The 26,346-nt window shown below is 41.0% G+C and overlaps 1 protein-coding gene across 5 annotated transcripts in view; it reads left to right on the top strand.

The window, feature by feature from the left end:
- Positions 1-26,346, top strand: part of kcnc2 (potassium voltage-gated channel, Shaw-related subfamily, member 2) — an 88,557-nt gene that overhangs the window by 12,946 nt on the left and 49,265 nt on the right. The gene's annotated exons all lie outside the window — the stretch shown is intronic.

The following is a 26,346-nucleotide window of genomic DNA, read 5'->3' on the forward strand; positions in this document are numbered from 1 at the left end:
TCATGTTTCCATTATTTTCCTTAATTCTCTTAAATGGCTCCAAAGTTAGATTTTCCACTTTGCTCGATGTATTTCATGATTCAACAGTCAATTTTTACTGCTGCAGTTTATTAAATAAGAAAATAATGTGTTGTTAATGATTTTATTCACATCCCCTTGTATTTGATCATAGTGTTTGACAAGATTTCCTCAGTAAGTACTGATTTAGTTTTTTCTTGGCCTGTCAAAAGACATCTAAACAGTTGTTAAACCGTTTTAATCCGAGGTCCGTTTACTTGCTTGTGCTCCTGCTATCTACCATATCACACATCCTTCATCGGCAGTTTGCTCAGGAAACTTTGGATGTAGATGTTTAAACTTTTGACATGTTTGACAACAAGCAAGTAAGTGGACATTAAGTTGAGATTTTTTTGTCAACTGCTGTTTACAGGTCAAGCATGAACTGTCAGAAATCTAGTTGAAGTTATTGGAGGGTACTGAATTATTAAGGTATTGAAAGTCAGTACTTTTTTGGAACCAACTATCAACAGTATGAATAACTGAAAACTGGTATGAAATGTCTGGTCAGATTCACAATCTTGTTTTCTATCTTTGATCTGAAGTTCTTGATCTAAATAAAAACTTTTTTTTTGACCATTTTATTTGTGTTCAAAGAACATTCAACATTTAAGAACTTCAGTTTCTTTTGTTCAACCTGAATGAAATCTTTGTTTGGCCACTTGGGGGCTGCATGACTGTAAGTAAACATACTGACAAGTTATCACCTGATATACTGTACTGAAGCTGATGTTCTGTAGCCAACCTGTTGGCGAGCAGTTGCCACTTTACACGTCCAGTAGGCGTGGGGCAACTTTAGCATCTTTTGATGTCATGTTTCTGGTCACATGACCAGCGTAGTATTCATGTTTTAGCTCCGTTCTTCAGAACGGAATTCTTGCTCTTTCGCTGCTAATTTTCCACTATGTTCACTGGCTTGTTACTAACTTTGTCCGCTGTTTGGTGCTGGACACGTTGTGCAGAGTCAATTTAGCAGAGCATTTTTTGTTAAACAGCTGCCTGTTACTGCTGGACATGAAATTGAGAGAGAGAAAGTAAGAGCAAAACATTAAAGATGCAGGTTGTAAAACCAAATCTAACAGCTGAAAGACTTTTATTCCATTATTAATCTAATATGACACATGTCCCAGTATCAAGAGTGATGTTGCCATATGTCACCTATGAGGGGATGATATAACTGCATAAATCCCAAATTTGTATATTTACATATACAGTACATCTATGTACATAATATAGTATAACACGTAACAAGCATACATTTTAACAATATATTACATTTATATATGCTAGTTTATTAAAACAGCATACGTATAACAATGCTATACGCTTATGTGTGTGGGGGGGGGTGTAACATATTTTTAGAATATAACCATATATATGGGCTAGATGTATATGTCAATATATGAAATTGTTCCTATTTCTAATAGGTTTTACAGTTAATTGTTACATATGTTTATTTAATGTTTATATATTTCATATATGGAAATTCAATATATGCACATATATTACATTTGCATACGAGATTCATTGGTGCAGCTTGAAATGAAAAAAGGGTCAATATGATGATGATCATTTCGCTATCTGACTATTAACACTAGGATAGAAACATGTACTCTGCTGGTCAAACAGAAGTACATGATTGTGTTTACATATGTAGATAAAACCTGCTTCACACTGGAATATAAAAAAATGATTGTTTAAATACAACATGCTTCATCATCAAGCTAATCAAAATATTTTCTTTGTTCATGAAAAGTGAATGTTCTTGAGATACGAAGTTTTGACTTGACGGCAATAGACACACACTTAAATAAAAAATATATACCTCTGTCTGTGCAAGTCCTTTGTCTAGGGTTTGATAACCCGTCACTTAGCAACTGAAGGCTGCTGCAGTCTAATCTGCGCAGCCTTCAGACCTTTTTTGCCTTTAAGCCACAGAGTAAGTATTGAAGAAACCCTCTCCCACTGCTTAGATTAACTCACATTTGGTAGGAATGTACCCAGAGAGCCATCCAGACTTGACAGGCAAAGATCAAGCCACATTCTTAGAGAGGTGTTCATACTCACATTTATATCACGGTAGGCTCTTGGGTGACAGCAGACAGCTCAGCCGCCCTCACAGCTTTGATTTGAAAACCTGATCCCAAATAAACATGGTGGGAAACTTCACTCCTAGGCACAGATGAGGATCAGGCTGCAAACTGAAAATGTCACACCAGCAAAGAGATGACAGGGGCGTGATGTTCACAGAAGGAGTTGTCATCTCGTAATAATGGTGACTAGTTGCCGGCTGACCCTCTTTGACAGCTTTGGTTTCGATTGAAGCTGTAAAACATGTTGGTTGTTCTGTCCCAACACAGCGGGGAATGGTAATGGACTGGATGTTGCAGTTTTCTTGGTATCTTTGTCTGATGCTAATTGCGTTCCTGGTTACCCTGCTGGGTCAACCCCTGGCTTTCAGCTCTGCCCGCTGATCATTTACACTGGTTCAAAGACCGAGACTTTAAAGAGGATCCACTGTTTAATGCAGCCGCCTCTGAGTGAGCAGGGCTCAATTAGAGGACATGTTGAGCCAAATCAACACACCGAGAAACAGCGGTGGACAGCAAGATGTGGGCAGCTGGAGGGACTAATAGTGAAAAAGGAGTAGATGCTTTTCAAGATAATGACTCCTCTACAGTTTGACTGTAAAAGAGTTCAACCAGTGCATCACAGGAGTGTCATGGCTGCACACGCCTTAACATGGTGCCTCACCACCTGGGGAAAAACAAGACACATTAAATGTTTTTATTAAGTGCTAACAGATTTGGACATCAAGAGTAAAAGTGTATGAGAGTCAAATAACAATATTTACAAATTATTAAAGGTCCATATAGTCTAAAGGCAGATGTCCATGTGTTGTTTGATTATAAAGCAGGTCTAGGTTCTGTATTAATACTGTGAAAGTATCAAGCCTCAGTTTACAGAGAAATGCACACAGTGATTTGTGATGTCGCAATAAAGCAGTCGCCACTCTCAGCTAATCCCCAAGCCCCGCCCACTTGGATGCACGATCGAACCTTGCAGGATTTGGTTTCTCTGAGTGTTTACCTGAAATCTGCTGTATATTTATTAGATCACTCAGAAAACAATCAGAAGAGAGGCTCAGAGCCTCCTCTCTTCTGATTGGCTCACTGACCTGTTGTTACTAGAGGTCCAGAGAGAAGCCTGGGAGAGGAGATGTAAAACTACATTTAGATGGTTTTTGGTTCTTAAAACCACAAATATATCTTCTTATGGATCAACACTTCAAATGAGACACAGGAGAAGAGGAAAATATGGGACCTGAAACACTGGAAGTCAGTAAGTACTGGTCATATTGAAAAACGAGGATTTATAGTAGTGGACACACAAAGTTAAACATACAAGATATTCCTAATCTAAGCCTTTAATGATGTGTATTGATAAATGTTCTGCTTCGATTTCACCATTCACATTGGTAACATCAACCTGTGACATAACATAGGAGCATAAAGCTGCTTTCAGACCGTTAGCATTTACCTCTGCCACATTCCACTGTAAGCATGGTAGTTGCTAAGGTACCACAGTTATTTTCCACTGCCACCTGAGTTGGCAGTGGTTTGAACTTTTATAGTTCGTCAAGGTTGTTATGTGACCATGACAACCACAGAAACCACACCAAGGAGAATTGTGCAGGAGCTGATTTTACTGATATGTGAGTGTCTAATATTCACCAGCAGTGAATGTTAGATATGGCTACAAGCTTTTATCAAATGAGAGTCTTGAATGTGGTCTGGTGTTCACTAATAAACAATATTTATGGTTGTTTGGCTAATTTTTGCCACATTGTCATACTGCTAATCGTTTCCTCTTTTAAAAGATACTGTAAATCAGGTGATATTGTAAATCCCATCAAAACCAAATCCAAAACCAACCATGCATTGATCCTTCATATTGTGTGTGTATCCAAATCCTGATGTATCTTATTCCTCTGTGTTATAGCGCCACACTGTTGCACAAAGTGACATGTTCCTTAATTACCATGGTCATTCACACTGTAGTTCATTTTAACTGAATCCCACACACACTATCCTCCTGTTCACTAGAGCACCAAATGTGGATTAATCCACCACGCAAAATAGTCCCTAACAAATGCACTACTCCTGTTTGGATAACATTTGCTAAAACCTAAAGTGCCCAGTTGTTTTAGAAAATGATTGAGCTCATTTATATGTTTGGTGTTCTTAAAGAACAGAAGTATTAGTATAATATTGCCAACCCTATCCTTTAATCTACAGACACATCCATTATACTATGTGATGAGATTACAGTAGGATAGCAACATGTAGCATATGTTACAGGTCTTGAGTAGAATCGAGTGCAGATGTTAAATTACAGAGGGGTGATGTAGTGCTATCAGCTCGCTGTCTGAAAAGCACCGGGGAATTTTTCATACATCTGCGCTCAGACTAGGGTTTCTGCAATTAACCGGAAAACTATCAAAACCGACATTTAGATCTGAAGAGTGCATGGCTCTTGAAAAGCGAAAGAGAGATCGATTTAGCTCCAAAGTAATCGTTCATTAATCATAATCAAGGTGAAAGCTGTGATATTGATTCGAAGAGTTATCACCCAGAACTAGCTCAGATCTGAATGGAAATTGCTGTCTGTTGTTAATTTTAAATTAGCAGCAAAATTATTAACTCCACAACAACAAAACGTCTCTTGACTTTATCTTCTGGCATAACTTGACAGCAGTATTTTCAAACGTATCAACAATTATATCCGTTTACCTTGCAGTGTTGAAGTTTTAGGACTGACTTTTGTGTTGTAGTGTTATAAGCAGAACCATCTCTTTGTTCTCACTCGAATGTGTTTTCATCTTTGACCTGTGCCATCTACTGAACGTGAGAGACGCCGTGGCTCAGGGAGTAACAGCATGAAAAGAAGCTCTGTGAGGTGCTGTACCTCGGAGAACAGACTCAAGCACAGCAGCCGCTTTTCTATGGAACTGTTATTGTAAATACTGTTAATGTAACTTCTCTCCGAACTGTCAGGAGTCTCTGGCTGATGATGATGACATATGGTAGTGCAGTCTCTGCCAGCCTGATATCGACTGCAGTCAGTAACAGAAACCTCCCTGGAGGTCTTCTCAGAAAAAAAAAAGTTAACTGTACAAAGAGTCAGTGCACTGCCTCTGCCCTCTGGCACAAAAACACAGTCAGGCAGGAAGCGGAGCTCTGGAAAATGTTCCTTTTTGTAGCTTTGCAAATTTCCTCGGAAGAAAATCTGCAGGAGACAGAGAATGGATTTTTTTTTTTGAGCTAATAATATCAAGGATACGACGGGAATTTGATTGAAATATCCACCATTGCAAAAGTGTAAATAACAACTGAGATGTAGCGCTAAGTCTTAAATCTCTGCGTATGTGGTGAAGAGACTTTTAGATGCTGTAAACATCAGTTGCCTTTGCTGATGAACTTTTAAGAGACTGTGAACTTCCTTCACTTGCGCCTGCCTCACACTTTTCCTCGTGGGACTTGCAGCTTGTTTTATTTGAAGCTTAGAACATTGTTGGGTTGAAGAATCCTCCACTCTCTTCAAACTCCCCTCACACTATGATATGCGGTCGATCGTGGTATGCAACATACTGTATCGGGAGTTTATTTTATAAATACTACTGTATATTTCTATTTTGGGAAAACATGGTATTGATTGATACAACCTACAATCTGATTTGCTCCAATCAAAATGCTTTTTTATGGACACTAAGTAAGCCTGAACAACTACCTGGTAATTTCATTTAACATGTTTTTAGGGGGAAAAAGAGACTTTTTCCATATGAATAAGATACATTTTAACCAATCTTCCTTCAAACAAATATTATGTCAGAATAACAACTGCTTGCTCAGACTGCAGTAATCGATAGTTATATCTTAACAAAGGGTGACGTGAAGGGGTCGCTCGTAGTGACAACCCCAAAGAGAATGATCACCAGCTTAGTTATGGTGCATTGTAGCATTTTTCAGTTCATTGTTTTGGTTTTGCTGCCTCTTACTTTACTGTTTTGATTCACTCACAGGAAAAAAGCTCTAAAAACTCTCCTAAAAACTTAACTGCTACAGAAAATATGTTTTGTATGAAACATAATTAACATATTGAAGATATGTTAATAATTTACACATTTGGCAAGTTGCAAATGCATTGGTACTGAACATACTTGCAGTACAATATCTATTTTTGTGACCACAGAATTATTAAACTTTGGACACAACCTGTTTACTTACATTTAACAAAATCCTTGATTTTTCATTGACCTTAACCGAAGGACTTTTGTTACCTAACCCTAACAACAGGTGGGACCTGCGGTGTGAACCCCGGCCATCCACCCCCACCACCTCCCTGACTCTGCTGTTGTTGATACATGTGAGGCTTCACTCATTCACAGTATACGTTACCTCTGAACACCACTGATTGTTTCCTACAAAATAAATTTGACTTTGCAGTTCAGTTGTATAGCAACATTATATTCCAGGAGACAGGGTTACAGAAATGAGTCCAAATGACTGATAACGCTGCTTCGTAACTGCTGGATGTGTAAATAAGCAGCTGTTTGCTAGAAAGTGTTATAGAGTTTAAGGTGATAAAATGACAATTATGTGCTTATAGCTCGTTCTGTTGCCTGTAACTGGAAAAAAAAAACAATGCTTCTTTAAACTCATTGGCTTTTACAGCAGAACTAAAATTTGAAGCTAATAATCTTATAAAATCAAGAAATCACTGTGTTCTTTGTTGCCAATTTGTTGTCAATTAAATTATAGCTATAGCAACCCTTAAGTGTCACAGTCCAGATGGTGCATTTTGTCGGCATTATTAGAAAAAAACAAACAACAAGATCAATAAAATAAACCAGGCATTTGATTTTTGAAACCAGCACCAGTTTAGATCATTCAAATGGTGGATATTTCATTCTGGACTGAAAGTCTTCAGTACATGAGAGAAAAAGTGAGTGGGGATCAGGGCCTGCAGACTGAGGACAGTGTGTGCTGAACATATTAAATAAAGAATATACCTCAGATTTATTTTTAATACAAGCGTGACATGGTTCTCCATCCCTACCAGCCTTGGGAAACTGAGCTGTGGTGTGGCGCCGCTGCACAACGGTGCCTTTGGTTTCAGCTGGAAGAATGAACGTTTAGGGAGGATGTTTAATAGTCATACTGAGAAATTATTTTGAGAACAAACTAACCGTACCTCAGAAGTCAGTTTAAAGGGTTTATATGTTTATTTCAACTGTCTGAAGACTTGGATATGTCAGCTTTCACACTACAACAGTAGGAATTGCATTTCTAAATGGAGAAACTATTAATGTCTTGTTCCCTTGAATCGGCTTTATGGATCGACTGAAGGGAAAACGAGCCGACCCCATCCCCCGGTGCAGCGCAGGAGTCTTTGTCTGTCTGAGTCTTCTTCTATGGTTCACTGATACCGACCTGGCAGAACCAATCCTATTAGTAATTCTCTGCTGGATTCAGGCTCCTGGGGACCCAGAGGAGCCCTCCACTCTCGCAGCCTCCTCTTCTTCACTGGGCTCGCAGACAGAGGAGGACATTCACGCCTGGGTGCGTTTGCTCTTCAGTAAAAACCACCAGGGGTTTGCTGGTACAAAGACACAGTCCCGCCTCTGAATGAAGAGGTTAAAGGGCCCACGCCTGAGGAGATATCTCTCTTCTCGCTGTAAGTTCGCAACAACTCTCAACTTAAGGCAGACACGCATTTTACACATTTACTCCATGTTCTTATCCACAGTGCTGAGGCTCCTCGGACCGTGATGTGCCATGTGTGCAACAGTTTGTAACCTAGAGAAACCGAGAATCCAACACTAATGTCCTCTCGAGCTCCTGCTTGCTTCTGTCACTTTTTGTTAGAGCACAAGACTGTATTCGCCCGGTTTTTATTTTTGAAGCAGAAGGTTAAGGAAAGATTAATATCATACCTGGAAGAGGCCACTGCTGATGGTAGGAGGCTGGAAGCAAATCAGGGGGTCTGGTGTCTGAGGTGTTCACTCTGTAAGCCTGAGAGATTCCTGCTGAAGAATAACAACATCGCACTACTTCCACCTTTGCTCCTGAGAGAGGACAGTCAGTGCTCACACGCCTGCCAGAAGTCGCCTTTTAGGAAAATGTTTGTTTGTTAGGTTGTTTTAAGCCTTCAAATGTTATTGTTTTGAAGTGCAGCAACCATCCAATAAATCCTTGTACCTCTGAAACCAAGCATGCTTAAATTTCTCTGGTTACGTCGTATTGGAACGTAGAACAAAGGGAATCGTATTAGCAGTGGTTTCTAACTACAGGCTGTCTTGTGCATCATTGTCCTCCTGGTTAATTGCTAGTTTGGCCAAATTGTTGCATTATCTGAACCCAAATCATGATCTTCTCCTAAAAGCTACCACACTGTTCCACAACGTTAACCACATGTTTATTATTGTTACCATGACAACAAGGGTCTGGTATGCCTGCTGCTGGTATGCTCCTGTGGATCATATCCAAGGGAAGGGACAAGTGACCTATATGGTGATTTAGCTTAGAGGACGTGTTGATACAGGAATGACTCATAAGTCTTTCCTATCAGAGCTTTGTTTTTTTTATTTATGGTGTAGAGTGATACTGATACTTGTCACTACATTGCTTGATCTCAGCAGTTTATTTGGTGACTAGAGCAGAATTATTACTGATGGAGATGAAGGCAGAAACTGTGAAAATAAGACTCTCTGTTGTCATGAACCAGAATGAATCATCAATATTCATAAAAATTGCTGAGATATTCTGTCTCCTCCTTATTCCTACCAAAGCTCGCGATGGGTTTTTGACGTATAACCGGTCTGTTTTTGTCTGAGTGGACAGTGCACGGTTCCATGAGAGTCCATGTCCACATTTTGTGAGCCAGTACTGCACGTACCTGTGACAAAAATAACCTACATTATTGGGTCAGCAGCAGTTTGGGTGTTAAAAAGTGGCCTGCCTCTTCCACAAGAGCAATGTTACTGGAGTGAACCACTGTTTAGTGGAGAGTTTATTTACAATAATGTCAAAAGCAGTGTGTAATTTTATTATTTCATTATTAGCTATGGTGGAAAGTGGGTGGAGGAAAGGTGGCGGGATCACTCAGATCACTATAGTATCGACACTGAACTGTCTAAATAGTGATTTTTTTCTTTAATGCGTCTCACATCTGCCCTGTTTATGTGCACATATGACTCATATTAGTCTGTAAAATGAACATCAACCTTTAATATCAGGAAAAATTATTAATTTCAAAACATGAGTGAGTGGGATAAACACAACTGAATTATAAAAACTGTTCTTTTGAGTGTATCTCAGTCTTAGCATAAATATTTTGCAACCTAAAGTGATGGGAAGTAGAGAAGAGAGGGTGTCAAAGTACAATGCTGATTCACTCCCACAACAGCAATTTTGTCATTGACTCACAGATCTTCAGTGTTGCAGGAATCAAGCTGGGAGGAGAACATTACCCCGGGCCCTTTCTATAAATGACTCTAAAATTAACCTCATCTGTTTGGCGATAATACTCTAAAAGTCATTTACCGTACAAATGCCTCCGTCTGACCCAGTGACGTCCGGCCATGTGCCACAGAGACATCCAGGCCGCTGCAGGTCATTTTCACTGATCTGTCCCACCTGGCTGAGGGTTTTATAAACAGTGACTCGCCTTCCTACATAGACAAATATCCCACCGCAGACATGGCGGCTCTGTTTGTTTGCTAATATATTAGTTTGTGAAGTGATTTTTGGCTCTTAATAGAAGTTAGATTTTATGTGGAAGTTCCCAACCTTTTCCAACTTGTAGCCCACTTGAAAATCTGGAAAATGTCGGCCCCATCCGACCCTGTAACTATATGAAGGTCGATTAATACGATCTCAGAGCAGAAAAACAAAACGAAACAGTGAAATGTTTTTAGAGATCATTTCGTTTTAAAACATTTAAAAACATCATTTATATTTTTATTACATCTTTTCACCAAAATTGTACTGTTTTGCAAATAATTTGTCAGCCCACTTGCAATACCTTCGTGGACCACCAGTGGGCTCTGGCTCACAGGTGGGGAACCACTCATCTATATCAGTCTGATGTCTCATTAGGTTGATGTAAATGATATAAATGCATTATATAACTGCAGAAAAATAGCTTGATTGTTTCTACCCAGCTCCTGAAACCAAACCGACCCTTGGTCTAAGGGCTGTTTCTTGACCCTGACAATGATGATGCATATTTGGCACAGAACATTACTAATTTAATTTTTCCCAACGTAGAAATACTGGGAAGGTCTTTATCCCTCAGCCTCCACACAACATGTTGCTTGTATTGTAATTAAAAGAAACTGAAGCTTCCAGAATGCAGTAAGAAGATTAACTAAATGCTTAAAATGTGAACGCGAACACGTCGTAGGTCGTCACACGTCAGCGTGACGCTCACCTCCAGTCTAAGCCGAACACCGTTCTGTGACGGTTCACCTGAATTCTGTGGGAATCAGATTGGCTCGGCGTGCAGGGCGACCGAGCATCTGCTCCCGCAGGCTGAGGAGCCATTTTAAGAGCTTGACTTGGGCGCTGCTCGAGCGCGAGAAATGCTGCCTCTCGGTAGTGCGCCTGCTGTTATCCAAGGACGACTGTGTGTCTCATGCTCTGCTCTGCACAGGGACGATACTCTGGCATGTGTGAGAGTGTTCGTCTGAGCAGATGCATGCCACTGTGTGCCAGCCGCTAATGCCTCCTGGCATGTGATGTGTCTTAAATTACCACTGCTGCTGACTGTCAGAAGGGACGAGGATTGTTTTAAGTCAGCACGTGTCTGAAGTAAACGGCTGTTTAATTTACCACCTGGCTCCACAGGTCACTTTGGAGTTTGTTATTGTAAAAGTAAATCAATCAAAATGACGCGATGTGCGATGTTGAAACAGAATATGAACGCCCTTACTCTGAAGCATAAACTGAATTATTTCATTTTTAAAATCAAAATTTTGAGATGTTAGAAAAATAAAGACAATATAAACAAAGACTATCATCATCATTTTATCTGTATCAGTAAAGGAGTGCTCCAGTGTTTTAGTGTATTTAGTCCTTAGTATTGGTCAAGGTCTAATAACCTGGATCCTAAACTTCCCATAATGCAGCTCCAGAGTATCTTTCATTATGCCATGTTCACATCATATTAGAATTAGAGTAAGTGTGACACTTTGAAGGATTGTAGCAGATTTTTTGGCTTTCTGTTGCGTCTCATTAGAGTTTATTGATTTTTGATTATTGCCAACGTTTTCTGACGTCCACACTGCCCAAGACGCACCGCCAACGGGCGTGCCGCTGCTCACCGCCAAGACACGCTGGCTCACAGAAAATCAAAAGACTTCAGGTCACTTTGGTGTTCTTGCTGCTTTCAGTCTGAACATAAGAGTCGAGGACTCAATGTTACATATTCATGTGCATGTAAAGGGAAAGTTATTTTGAGTTAAGTTGTTTTGCCTATCAACCATTATCTCTTGTAGTCTGTAAAGCTGTTGATCCTGCATTTATATTGGAAAAATTGCAAAATAATAATAATCCCATTAAGAACCTTTTCATAAAAAATACTCTCAGGTGGAAATGAAGTCTTTGGTTTGACGTGTCACGTAGTGCGGTTTGTTCCGTTGTGGCCCAGCACCGGCACGGACTTGGTGTAATGATGCTGAACATGTTACTTATATGTGACTTCTGGGAAAAGGACAATTGAATTCAACTGACCATCTTGTAACAGAAGCCATAGAGGCTTATGGGAAATAAGGTCTTTACTTTTTTAGAAACTGAATATGAGACTAAATGAGATGGAGATTTAATATTTCAATCAAACCCTAACTGATCTGATAACGATACAAATGATCATTATTAAAACAATCTTATTTTAATATTAAGCTATTCATCATTACATAATTAACATTTCTTATTACAAATGACCATTTTAGTGATGCTGAATTAATGGCACAGGCTTTTGACTTTGATGCAGTTGTCTGTGCTCTCCCAGACGATAGTCAGTCTTTCTGCCTTTACTTGGAACATATTTCATGAACAACTCGGAGCAGAGTTAGTTTTCTAAAGCACCACCCTGAAATACTTGCTGCCTCCTGGTTGTTTTATGAGAACCGAAGAGGAGAAAAGAGAGGAGGAGAAGGAGGGACGATGAAACAGACCGACAGGAAGAAGGAGAGCTGATGGAAAAAAAGCAAAGTCACCGTGTGTCTTGAGTTTTATCTAAATGACCTCAGATATCACATTCACCCAGATGCTGAACTGGGTCTGATTTTGAGGTAAACAGCTTGACTTTGGGAGGATTACACTTGGAGCTTGCGGTTGGAAAAAGCCAGAACTCTTGCTAGACTTAGCCTTACTCAAGTATCAGTCACTGCGACTGGATCTCAAGGACGTTGGGGTATTTAGGCAACTACTGCTCAGAAGTGAAAGTTAATCAAACTGCGCCAGGTCACAGGGTTCATTGCGTCAGTTAAAACCTCAGACATCTGAGAGCTGGTCTTGCTAAGCAGACATGATATGGTATTCTGTGGTATTCCCTGGTGCTACTCACTGGAGAAGGACTACAAACATTATCACAAGACTTTATTTCCCTTTTCCAACAAAGCCCACATATAATTGGTTTCCTAAACTGACATGTGACATCAGTCACATGAATTGACTCACACTTGAGTCAATTCTACGCATTAAAGAAAGTGATGATAAAAATTCCTGGATCCGCCCCTTTAACCAGATCTACACCAAAAATGAATGGGTTCTTCCCTGGACCATGTTGCATCCCTCCACTGAGTTTAGTGCAAATTATTTCAGCACTTTCTGCTGACAAATAACTGGCAAGTAGCTTATTTTTTCACCATGTCTGAGGTAATGATAATAATAATGAGACTGGAAAAAGAAGAAGAATAGTTTTAGCAGTAGGAGAATTAAACTTTTCATGACCACTGACTTTAACTGATTTATATGGGGAAACTGAAGCAGATCATCAAAACTTGATTTGTCTTCCTTGATGCTCACCACAGTAACTTGGGACTTGCTTGAGACTTGCACTTGTGTCTTAGTCCCACCTCTGGGAGCTAGCCTTGGCAACTAGCACTCACCTAGAAAGTGGTAGCCAGTTAGCCAAGCCTGCTAACATTAGCACTGATGCCCTCTCTGCGTGACTTATATTGTTCATGCTATTTTAACACCTGCTGAGTCATCAGCAGCTTCTGCACACACTCTGTGTTTGTTTCACATTATGGTTTTAGCTAACATTAGCTGTCTCTGACTGTCAACACAATGTGTCAACCGCCATTTTATTTTAGTATATATTGATGTCATTTTCTATCACGGTATATTTTCAATAAAAATGAAGTCTTTTAGGATTCTGGAAATCCCTTCATACAAATACAAAGAGTTGTTAAAGTGTTTAGGGTTTTAATCGGATGCTAAGCTCTGTGACTCAAATGTAAGACACAATCACTAAAAACATGAGACATACAGTAAAAGAGCAGCATGGGACTCCTCCTGTTCTCCTTCTTTCTAACGTGCTGGCGCTGCATGCAAAGGTGCGTGCCATTCGGTGCAACATAATTCCACTATTTATGCAGCACGCGTTTATGGAAGTAAAAACAATCAAGCGCTGCGTGAGATCTGCAGGTTTAGCGCCGGCTGCAGTGTCAGATTTAAATGCCGTGGTGTGTCTGCTCGCGCTCACAACCCAGCATGTAAATATAACCTTCTCCTCTGTAGCACCCTCGTATTCCCGCCCTCCTCAGACACAGGCAATTATGCTATTCACTCTCTGCCAAGCTCTGCCTCAAACCATGACTCTCTTCCCATTAGAAGTCACTTAAGCAGCGTGCTGGAGGAGGATAGTGGAGCTGTGGAGAGGGTCTCTCTTTCACAAGCACACACACACACACACACACACACACACACACACACACACACACACACACACACACACACACACACTTATGATAGAGTGTGTAATTTGCTTTCCAAATGCTGAAAATTCTTAATGTTAGTGAGAGGTGAAGAAGACTCATCTTCATCTTGTCTCTTTCAACTCCTGCCCACTTCAGCTTTCAGCACCTGGTTGGACTGCACACAGGAAAGTTTCAGACCTGTCTGCTTCCTCCACTTTTATAATGATAAACCAGTAGATTTGATGTAAACACCTTAGGAAGTTAATGAGATTTAAAAAAAATAAGATGACAACGTGCTTATTAAACCATTTCAAAATGAAATAAAAAATATACATCATTATCACACTCTGCAACAGTGAATGCATTTGCATGTGTGATCCAGTCTAGCTGACTCTAGTCTCAGTCTTGACACATTTCAGATGACTCAGATTTGTGCTGGTTTCGTGGCGGGTGATTGGTTTCTCTCCAGCACATCACCAGGGTGTCTCTGACACCTCATACTTACAGTACAGTGGATGTAGTAGTACATTTATATTGGTCCTGATACTGTTTGCTGATAAGAACTTATTAGAATTTGGCATGAATTAGTTTGACAAAATAATCTTAATTAAAGGTTCACTTGGTAGATTTTTATTAAGCTTTCAATCACTTCTCATGGTTTTCATCAGCGGATGGAATTGATACAGTCATGAAGATGGTTTTACATGTGATTACTTCTTCATTCGACAGCATTTCAAGTCACAAAGCGAGTGGATATTTTCATTAACAGGTAAAAAAAACAATTTCAGCTACAATAAGCTCTTGTTGGACAATCTTCATCATCTTCATCTTTCCACATTCAATACGGAGGGAAAACTAAATCCTTCGTCTTAAGGATGAAATATAGAATTCCTCTAAATAGATCCGTTTCTTTTTCAACTTGTTTCCATCATGTTTCATTCTCATTACAGTATTCATGTTTGCTGTTGATTGCATCTTTTGCCCTTGATCTTGAAGAAGATTCAATTTGCAACAAAAAACTCCAGGATTGACTCCGCACCATGCTTCTGCTGCAGGTGTGTGAACACCTTTTGTATTAAGCTCAACCTGAGAACACGAGCGCGTCTCTGTCATGTGCAGCGTCTCGCTCTCCCTTTTGATCTTTTGCTCTCTGTCTGTGAGCGCTGACGACAGGAGGGCTGTGACACTGGAGGAGCCCTGCCTCGACGCCATCTGTGCAGCTCTGGCTCTCCACGCTCGCTGTCACATGATGACACTGACGTCACGGCACAGACAGGCGCTTATGTACAGTTCACACATTTACAGTAAATATACATCACATTTATGGCAGTTGCTTGTGGAAGCCAACTTTACCGTCAGCCTGGCTCTGTATTAATGATTAGCCAACAGGCAGTTCAAGTGAAGGTGCTGTAGACACATGAGTGAGGGTGTAGGGTGCTACAGTACAGAAAAGGTCTCACGGCTGCTTGTATCTTTCTCGACAAGTAGCTGCTGGATCTGTTCAAAATAACCTCGGTAAGATGATGTGATATTGGTTAGTTATTATCAGACGTGGGATCCTTTAACAACAAAGCACTGTTGGCATATTATGACTGGTCTGAAAATGTAGTTTTGCCTGTCAGGTTGGTCTTCGTAGCCTTTTGTGGCTCAGACACAGAGTTCTTGGAGAGACTGAGGAGGCAGTGTGTAGTATATGATTTTGTGGTTTTTAAGACATGACGGATTAAATGCATTGTGATTTGCTTGAATTCATGTAAGGAGGGCAGGAAATACATTATGGGAAATGTATTTTGTTTGTTTTTTTTTTAAAGTCGTGGTTTGGACGATGGCTGACAACCTTACAGCAGTTACCTGGATGAAAACAGCAAAGTCTTAAAAGATTAAGACACTGATTTCAACCTGCTAAACTGAGCTGATACAGTGCTGTCACTAAAACCTTTATTTTCAGCCATAGAAACATTAGATAGAAACCACTGGAGACCTTAAACCTTTAGCTTTTATTGTAAATTATTGCCTTTATCCTTAATGTCCACCAACATAAAAAAAAAAAAAAATCAATAAATGTTATGAAAGAGTTGAACTGAATTGGAATATTGCTTGTTTTTCCAGCTTCCAAGGCAAAGCCAGTGATTTACAATAAAAGTTGAATTTTGAAGCTCTCAAATGGTTTTGATTTCATGTTTCTATCTGCTTCAGAGGCAGAGAAATAAAGGTTTTAGTGAACATTAAGTTTTTGACACAACAGGATTCAGGAGGTTGTTCTCCTCGGGTCTTAACGGGTTAAAATCAACCAGCAATGAACAAAACATCCAATGAAAATGTTGTTTTCTTTCTTTCTGTAAATGTCTCCAATCTTTTCTTTGTTGAAAGATGAAATCCATCCCAGAGTTTTCCTCTCGGTGAATATGTGGGGTGAGTCATCATCCGTGCCTTGCCAGCTCTCAAAGTATGACTCAGTTTTAGTGTCCCGTTATAGTCGAAACGCTGTCTTGGAGGTGTTTCCACCTTGATAAGAAAACAGTTCTGCAGGAAACACTAAACGCTTCAGTATGGAAATGGCTGTCAGCAATTTAAATCTAAAAATATCAATAATACCCTTCGAAGTCCTCGTTTCCACACACGTCACACCCATTAGTCGTTACGCCTCCTCTAAGACGAACAAGAGGAATAGATAAATTCTTATTTGCCGAATGCAAATGAAGTCAGCTGACATCAGGAGACGTCATCGTCCTCATGTCACCTGAAGTGTTTTAGCATAAGACCTGAGGTTCTCCCTGATTGAACCAGTCAAACCTTTGGTTTCATCCAAACACATATATGAGCGTGCATGTACCTGGGTTACATGAGACAGACCCTTGGTTCTGTGATGAATCATGGACTTCTTGCCCTCTTCGCTGCGAGTATATGCATCAGTCCAATCTGCTGTTTGACCTCAGCTCATTTTGCTGTGCACAGCTTTCCAACTGTGACAAACTGCAGGCTGCCACATGTAAACAGCTCTGGACCCATAAACCCTGGCATTTCAGAGGAGTTTCTGCAGTTATTCCCGGTTCATTGGCACTGCTAACAGAGAGTACAATCAGTTCACGAGGAGAAGACTGACACTTGCACTGTCAAGCGTCTCGTTCACATTTCATTGTGGATCTTGACTGACACATGAGAAGTCAAGTGAAAAGTCAAGTTGCACCTTTTTAAAAATCTTTTTAGTTGCTTATTTTCTTGTGTGGCCCCAAAGGTTTCTCAGGGCAAACTATCCACAGGTTTGTTGAAATTTGTTCTTTATGGACTTGCTTGATGGGCAGTGACAAGTGAAGTTACTCAGGAGAAGGTGGGAGAAGGGAAATGCCCTGGGCGCGCTGGCATCCAACAGTCAGAGGACCAAGAGCAGGAAGAAAAGGTGTTTTAAGACCTCACAGCTCCAACATGCTTCAGTCTGCTTTGCTTGGCCAATGTGAAAACACTACAGTGTTTCTACTCAGTGTCATTTTCTACACTTTATTATGTTTTTCCCAAAAACAAAAAATGATGTTAATCTGCATCTTTTCATCTTTAAATGGCTCTGTTTTGTCTCTCAAACTGAAACCAACCTGCTAAATAACAAAGCCCCATAGTTTTTAACCTGTTAAGGCTTCATCAGTGACATAATAGTGTTTTTGTCAAAGCAATTTTTCAAAATGACCTCTTAAAAAAAGCCCAGTTTTAGAAAACTGTGGGAGAAAAAAACAACAGAATGAAGCACATGCAGGAAGTGGTGTAGTTGCTGTTTAATTAGGTCAGTGTTGGTGCTGACACCTACGCAGTTTGTTGGATGCGTGCTTTCTATTAATGGTTTCCATCTGAACCACTCCAGCGGATTGAGACTTCAGTTGATGCTTCAACAAGGAGACGTGATTCAGATTTCTCCATAAACTAATTGCCATGAATAGAGTCTTATTTCACCTCTGAGGCTGACCGCTCTCCAACCCTCCAACCTGCCAGCTGCTGTCTTATCAATGCAGACTTTTTAAATGAGGGTAACGCTTCTGCACTGGGCTAAAATAGCACCAGGTGAGAATTCAGTTAAATGCATGTTAATATGTTCAGTCATGTGTATTAATATACCAGTGAATTTGCATAGATATTACTCCTGTTCCTCCAAGGAAATGTGCTTTTTACTGTCACACCATCCATTCATGTCTGTGTTGAAGCTGTCAGTCCCTGTGACTGATGGTTTGCAGCAGTCCTGTGTTAGCTTCTAGTTTAACATGGAACATATCAGGTGATAGCAGCTGTATGTACAAGCTGCAGAACACAAGGTGGAAGTTTCCTCCCTCAGGGCATAATGTCCCTCAGACAGTATGATAGACTAATGTGTGTTTGATCGTGTGTGTGTGTGTGTGTGTGTGTGTGTGTGTGTGTGTTGGGTAACTGTTCATAATGAACCTATTCTGGGAGTAGATCTAAAAGGTTATGTTAAAGTAGTGCAAGAAGACAGGGAGAACACCACAGGGGCGAATGGGAACATATTGTAATGTAAGAAAAGAGGACCCACAGACCCAGTTAGGCTTGAGCAGAGGACTCGAGGCAACAGGCCACTTCAGCCTCCATGTTTCTTTCACTTGTTGACATTTGCCTCATCATTTTTGTCTTTTTCACTAAAGCTTCCTTTTCCTGATTTGGAGTAGTCTGTCATGGACACAGTATCACCCAATAAATCTGTCCGTCTCTCCTCAGGGCATCAGTCGATCAAATCCAAGGTCCTAGGCAGTATAAGTACATAATGTGGATAGATATTTAGATAGATAGATAGATATTTATTATGATGCTTCTTTCTTTATTCTGATTTTGTCTGTTTCTAAATATGCAGAAATACAGTGTTGACCAAGTTAAACTGAAATCAGTACACAGTGTTTGCATTATGTTGATATATTAGATATCAAAAATACATTTAGAGCTCAGTGTTACAACATTTGCAAAAGAAGATTGTTTGTCTGGTGCATTGTTGCTTTCCATCTGTATATTAATCAATTCTGATCCACCATCTTTGCTAGTGGCGCCTACAGTCATGTCGCTGAATTGGACTCTCTTATTGGCTCCAGTGGGTGCTCTCACAGCCAATCAGAGTGTTTGATTCAGAGGCTTGGCTGTCAGTTGCTTGTATACCCAGACTAAATGGGGACAACGCTGTTTTATTCTGAGCTCAGAGTGAGGAGAAGTTGGTCTAAGTTTACTGTAGTGACAGAATAAAGACAGAAGGATGTGACCAGTCAGATATTTAGTGCAGCAGAGGAGAGAAAACACCCATAAATACTGCTCCTAACAATGAGCAGAACTCATGCACTGATAGAGATAGAAACTTCACACCTCTCGCACAATCCAAACACAATCACCTCTCTGCCTTGGGTTAGGGTTAGTTAGGCTCAGAAAGTTGTCTTTCTTTATTACAGTTTGCAGTGTTTTAATCTATAAAATAAGTAAAAATCCAAGGTTTGTTTTTTTGTTTTTCCTTGTTTCATGGAATACTTGCACAGAAGTCTTTAATGAGTGACATATATAATTGGCTGAGGTTGCACTGATTCTGAATCTGTGCAGCACACAGTGAAACCTTTAAAAATGACAACTTTACAAGGCAAAACACAAAGATATGAAATACCAGAAAAGTCTTAGTGTGGGCCTGTCAACTTTTATATTTTCTACACATTCACAAGCTTTGGTGCTGTTCTTTCAATATGTGCTCTACAGAAGTTCACTAGTTTATATAATGATGAGATCAAAGCCACAGCTGATGCTAATCAATGTCTTGTTCTTGTGTTCCTTCTTGATCTTCTTGATAGTGACTTTGACCGTGGGGCCAGGACTTTCTCTTGCCCTTCATTCCCCCCCCCCACTTTGCTAGTCTGTAGTTATGTGTGTTTATTGTCCCTGAACACGGCGATGGTGTCAGGAGGGACGTGTAAAACTGTCATGTTGGAAATGGAAGGCGCCTGGCCCAGAGGAAAGAGATTAGAGCCTCGCAAAAGGTCATGTTTTATGGGCCCTTCTCTTAACCCCTCCAAATAGAGGTGATTATGGAGGAGGGTGCAAATCCAGCGACCTACCGTCTGACCACAGTGACTTGTTTTCCCTCTCAACCTGATACTCCCATAATAATAGTCACGCAGCCTTTTGCTGCCGTGACAGCTTCCAAATGTTTTCTCAGTTGCCAATTTATTAGGGACACCTGGCTAAAATTAATGTGGTTTAATGCAACAGTCCTTCAATAAATCCTCCTTCATGAAGGTTATAATGTTGAGTTTGTGTTGAAACTGTGCTGACAGGTGTTTCCTTTATTTTGTCCACCCCATTCAAATCAATGAGTGGGCTGAACTACAGCCAGAGCTCTTTGTTTAATGCAACAGCAGCACAAACTACATCGTTCAAAATGCTCATACAGGTGAATCAACACCTCTTTAACATGTTAACATGAAGGAGGATGTTCTGCAGGACTGCTGTATTTGACTGCATTAGTCTCAGCCAGGTGACAGGTCTAACAAGTGATGCACCTGTTCTTATCAGCAGCCTGCTCTGTTATCAGAAGCAGGAGCTGATATCAGTGTGCCGGTGCTTCAGGTGCAGTTAAATTTGCCTGTCTGCCTTGATGGTCGGCAAGGTAAGATTATGTCATCAGATCTCTACAGGAAATTTAAACCAGTCTTTTCTTTTACTGGCACCAAGTTTGGAGTTAATATCAGCAGTGTAAAGAAATGTGTTCTCAAACATGAAGACTTTTAATAACTGGGATTCATTGAATACTGAGAAGATGGAATCATTGCTTGTCATGTGTCACTGCACTGATTTGTGCTTTTGACCTTACCTGGTATTTGACTTGAAGTCGTTGGACAGAGTTGGACGCACCATCTGACCTTCATCACCATCTGTAAAAGAATATCCACTATGTAATCACTTTCTTAAGCGGGGAATTAGATTACTTATATTCCTTAAGTATGATCAACACCCTCATTTGTGTGGATATTGAATTCTTTTCTTAGGTATCCTTTTTTCTCAAGCGTATTTCACTTTGAAACCAAACTCCTCCTTCAAAGACAGAGCGTTATCTCGGAGGTCAACTCAGTTCGATCTTCTATTTCAAGGAGTGTAAATAAAGGAGAGCTGCGGAGTCTGAGCCTGCGGAGGGATGGAACACAGGAAGTTCCTGTCACGGGACAGAGAAGAATAGCCACCGGCCTCCGATCTGAACCACATCTGAGCCACTGTGTACTTGTGCCAAGTACAGAGTGCTACTACAAAATAACACTTCTATCTTCACCCCGATCCCGGTGCTGGAATCCTCATCTGTCAGCAGCTTCTAAACTTACCCTCCGGCCTTTCCATTCAATTCAGGGTCATTATATGTTTAATCCCACATTGGCAGCGTTTAGATATCGTGTTAGTACTGCAGACAATTCTTTCCTTTTGCAGGATAAGTAATCAATGAGTGATTTACCAAGTAGTACTCCAATTCTTTAATTCAAGTCAAATCCGACTGAACAACTGTCACTTGTATTGGAGTCGTATTTGACCAGGAGGATCTATACTCTGACCTTAGTCCACCTCTGGTAGGTAATTAGGAAACATTGTATTCTTGTTTAAAATACATTCTATGTTGGATAATTGTCCCGTTAATTGCTGAAGTAGACTGACTGAGTAAACGCAGTCCTTTTGGTTTCACAAAAAATAAAATAAATACATTTGCAACATCCAAAGCTGTGTTAATAAAAGAACCTAAATCAATAGCTGTTAAAGTGGAAACTATAATGGTTAAGTGCAGTACAACCCAATGATTCCCTTCCCTTGGCGGGGAGTGGAACAAAGGGAAGATGGTGGTTGTTATTTCCCCTCCACACTCTCTCGGGACGCGTCTCCCCCAGTGAATCAGGAGAAGGGTTGTGCAGTTCCAAAGAGAAAGCCACGGGTCTAAGATTATTACCTGTCAGTGGTATCAATCCCTATTTGGCAGAGGCACCCGTCACCATGTAATGGAAAAATAATGGACGCTGCTGTGACAAGACAGATGAATTTGTGCTGCATTTAGGAGGCTGGATGCATTCCAAGCATTCTGGGATGTCCTCTCCTTGTATGTGTGTGTGTTGTTACTATGCCCGTCCAGCTTTCTAATCTATAGCTGACAGTGACCGCAGTGACAGTGACCAATGAAAATTCATGCTAATGTTTCTAAGAATGGGTTGTTGACTTGAGACCGTTGTTAACAAGCTAACATTAACTCTGGGCTGGTTGAAGACTCCTGCTGAGCTTGTTCATGTTTGTGGTTCATTTGTGTGAAAGTTAATTGGACAGCCTCTGATGTGATATTATTATAACTCAGACCTCACGTTTCAGTCTTACATGGAAAACGTCTGAGGATGAGGATGAACTGTTGACAACAGCGTCTTAGTTAAACCCTCCAGTCCAATACAAAGCGGGACAGAGCCTTTAATGTTTCCCTAAAGGATAACATACAAACTGAATAAAAAGTATGGACACCATGGCAGCTGTCGACACAGACAACACAGACATAAAATACACAATACAATATAAACTCCACAGCAACGATAGCCCACAAACATGCAAAGAGGAAGCCTAGCTGTCTGTTATTGCTCATTGTGTAGCGCGCACACAGCACACTATTTGCCAGGCAACGCAGTGGTTGTTGACGTTCTCCACCGGACAGCGAGCTCATCGGTGATTTGTCGTCACCTGTCTGTCAGTCCCGTGCACCTCAACGTCCTCCAGAGCCTTCTGATCGAGGTTCAACTCCTCTGCTCGTTTGTCTCAATGCAAACTGCAACCAGGCTACTCAGCCTCTCACTGTCAGCTGAACACACCTCTGTAGTCACAAACAGCAGAAAGGTTGTGCACACTTCACTGAAGGTACGAAGCTCTAATTGATTAATTAAAGTAGATGTTTTTTTTTTCTTTTAGGTGGTGCTGATCTCAAATATGGCTCTATAATGACACCGCCCTTCTTTTTATTGCCTTGTTGTTGCTATGTTTGGTTGTGCTCACAGACTGCTATGTCTGGCCCAGGTGTGAACGCAGCCTTCAATGACACAAACATTTAGAACATGTGTCTGGGCTGTGAGCGCCTGAGACTGAGTCTCTGGACATGGAGCTCTGTGGAGCAGCAGCAGCAGCAGCAGCTTCGTCTCATGATTTCCTCACATGACTGTTGTGTTCACTCTGGAATGATTATGAGTTCAAAAGTAGCACACTTGTGCCTTCATTTGATAGCAGTAATAGAGATACAGACAGCAGATGTGTGTGCAGAGACGGGGGGATCAGTCAGTTGGTGTCGATCCATTTCAGTGCAACTTGCTTAAAACAACAAATGAAATACTTCAATTACTGTCTTTGAGCACCTTCAGCAAACAGCTGTCTCTTAATCCATTACATTTTTCTTTGTATTGTGTACTGAACTGAAATCAGTGCCTGTGTGAAAGGTACAGTAGACACGCTCTGTGAAACCTTCTCAGAAAACGGTCTCCAGGAGTGAGAATAAAATCTGATTTAAAGTTAATGGACTAAAACCTGCAAAACCACCAGCATGATCTTTTAATTGGAACGGGCATTAACGGAGAAAGTTAAAGCAAGGTGTAAATAAATTATGGCAAGCAAGCAAGACATTAGTTGCTCTGTAGCAAAGTGATTTGTCAGAAGCCATTAGAATGATGGAAGATGGCGGGAAGTTAAAGTTGGGGGGGGGGGATTGGCTGGAGAGAGGACCTTTCTCACTCTGGAAGTGTCCCACATCCTTTAGTTCCACTAGTTTCACTCATGACTGTGCACAATTGCTCTCTAATACCCTGTTATAGCCACACGTTGTTTGAGCTCTCTCTGCTCTCCGGCTCGAACGTATTCCCAGCTCAGGTAGCGGGGGGGGGGGGGGGGGGGGGGGGAGCAGCAGGGGAGAGCAGCGGAGCAGGCGGCGTTACCTGTAGAGGAAGCAGGGGTGATCAGTCAGGAACAGGAAGAACAACAGGGCGGAAAACACAGACACACCAGGGACCAGCTCAAGCCTGGGCAAGTCTCCTGGTATTCTCTCTGCGGTGTCTCACTGACTTTGACCTACATTCACAACCTTTTTCCATAAACAGGATATTCTTAGACTCCGACTACCCTTAGAACATCATTTTTCAGGGTGGGTAGCGATCACGGTGTGTCTGTAAGTGGACCCAATTTTCGCAAGTTTCAAGTTATGTTTCTGGGTTCATGTCCCACCTGTGAGCTCGCTCTCTCTCTCTCTCTCTCTCTCAGGCACGTGTTTGTCCAATGTGAAAGTGATCTGTTAATGCTAGACACTTGATGACCTGATCAGTGAATCCCTGCTAATGATGGTCATTTTCTGTAATGATGCATCGGAGATCTTTCTGTGCTTAAGGGCAGTTCTGACATTTCCTCCTGCTGGTGTCTGTAAGAACATTAATAGCTCTAAATGTAGCGTATTGTTCAAAACCCATCGCACCTCATAAACTTCCACTGAACTGTTCTCTTTTGCAGACATGTAGTTTCACTTCATTTGTGCTCTCTCCTCTGTCCTTCTTTCTTTCCTCATTATTCTTCCCCCATGTTCTTTATCTCCCGTATAATCCTCTCTGAAACGGTACATATCCCCCCACCAAGCGGGGTAAGACGAGCTGGGTGGCCATATCGCTCCGAGTCTGCCTGGCATTGATCCTGCTGGCAGAGCCTGTTCTTGAGTCTCCTTTGAAGGATAAGCTTTTGCACACATTTTAACGAGACAGCGTGGCTCTGCTTCCCGCCCTGGCCACACAGACACATAAAACACCAAAGATCCTTGTGAGAACGCCTGTTTTGCCGTGTTTTCCTGCTTCACACAGCACGAGTCCTGGATGTATATCCAGAAATCCTTCTCTGTGTTGTTGTTTTTTTTTTCAGGTGTTTGTTGTGCAGCAAAGCTGTTCTGCTCACATGGCTTCTCTGTTTTCACACCTTCACACCCCTGGAGGTGTGCTGTTGTTTGAATGTGGGTATTTTTGGAACATTAATGAATTGAGTTAAGGTGTAAAATGGCAGCCACGGGAGGTCAGACGCTGGTCATTTGTCATCAGGATGAAGTAAGCCAGCTTGAAAGACGGAAATAGCTTTGCTTGGAGTGCCAAGTCATCTGAAGCCAATCTACTGGAACCAGAGGGCCCAGTATTATGCGGGCCAGATCGGAGAGCCAGGCTCTCCATCCCCTCTCCTCCTCGTCTCCTTCATCATTTCCTGTCACACATGGCCCTAAGGCACTGTCCACCAAATGTAAAGACATAAATATCCTCCATCTTAAGAACACGTCTCTCCCAGCTGTATAATAGTGCCTGTGAGCATTGCACAATAGTGTAAAGTACCATCAGTCCCCGCGGTGCACAAGGAGCCTCCGGCAAAACGTGTTCTCCTTTTTGTCCCCCAGTTTCTAGGAGTTCCACCGGCTCAGTTTTCCTTCCCATAATGAAATGGGTTGCATTAAAGGGTTGGTTCACCCAAATTACAAAAAGACATCTTCTTTTACCTCTTGTAGTATCTGGCTATGCAAATAGTTGTGGTTTTATTGGTGCAGGGTTTGAGATATCGTTCTCTGAAATGTCTGTCTGCAACATGATACAGTGGAGGTCAATGAATTAGATTTTCCAGAGGGAGAACAGAATTTATAACATCGAAAAATGTTGTATCTCCTTCGGGAAAAAGTGTCAGCCATTACTCTAGATAATCCACTAAACACACTGGCAGCAGTTGACCTAACTGTCAAACGTTTTCAGAGGACCATTTGGACTCACTCTAATGGCTACTTCAAATATCATTCAGACTCAAAAATGCTCAGTACACAACTAAATGTACAAATGTCATTACAGTGAGTATTAATGGAGCAGCATTAAGGCAGCAGCCAGCAGCTCAAACTGCCCTCTGAGAGGTCAACAAGGACACTGGCATTCCTCACTGCATGCCCCTTACTGACTTTTTACTCACTGTACATGACTCACAGTAATAAACTTACCTGGTGTTCATTATGTCTATTTTCACCAAGCTATGATATAGAGGAAAATACGTAGGATCAGATATATGATATCCCAAAAGTTTTACAGGGAGGCAGTCTTGTTATAGACACAACTTTTTTGTTTCAACCCCCTCCTGCTTCTGTTAATGATATCTGATGTCTGTGCACCAGACTGTAAAGGCAACATGATGCTGCATAGGTCATCATGGTCTGAATTTTTAAAGAACTATTTTTTAAGTTAGTTTTTTGGCATTTTTTCTGCCTTTATTTGACAGGCAAAGTGGAGAGAGGG

Source organism: Seriola lalandi, unplaced genomic scaffold, assembly GCF_002814215.2.
Source record: "Seriola lalandi dorsalis isolate HSWRI2012SDOR001 ecotype SW California unplaced genomic scaffold, Sedor1 jcf7180002054371, whole genome shotgun sequence".
NCBI lineage: Eukaryota > Metazoa > Chordata > Actinopteri > Carangiformes > Carangidae > Seriola > Seriola lalandi.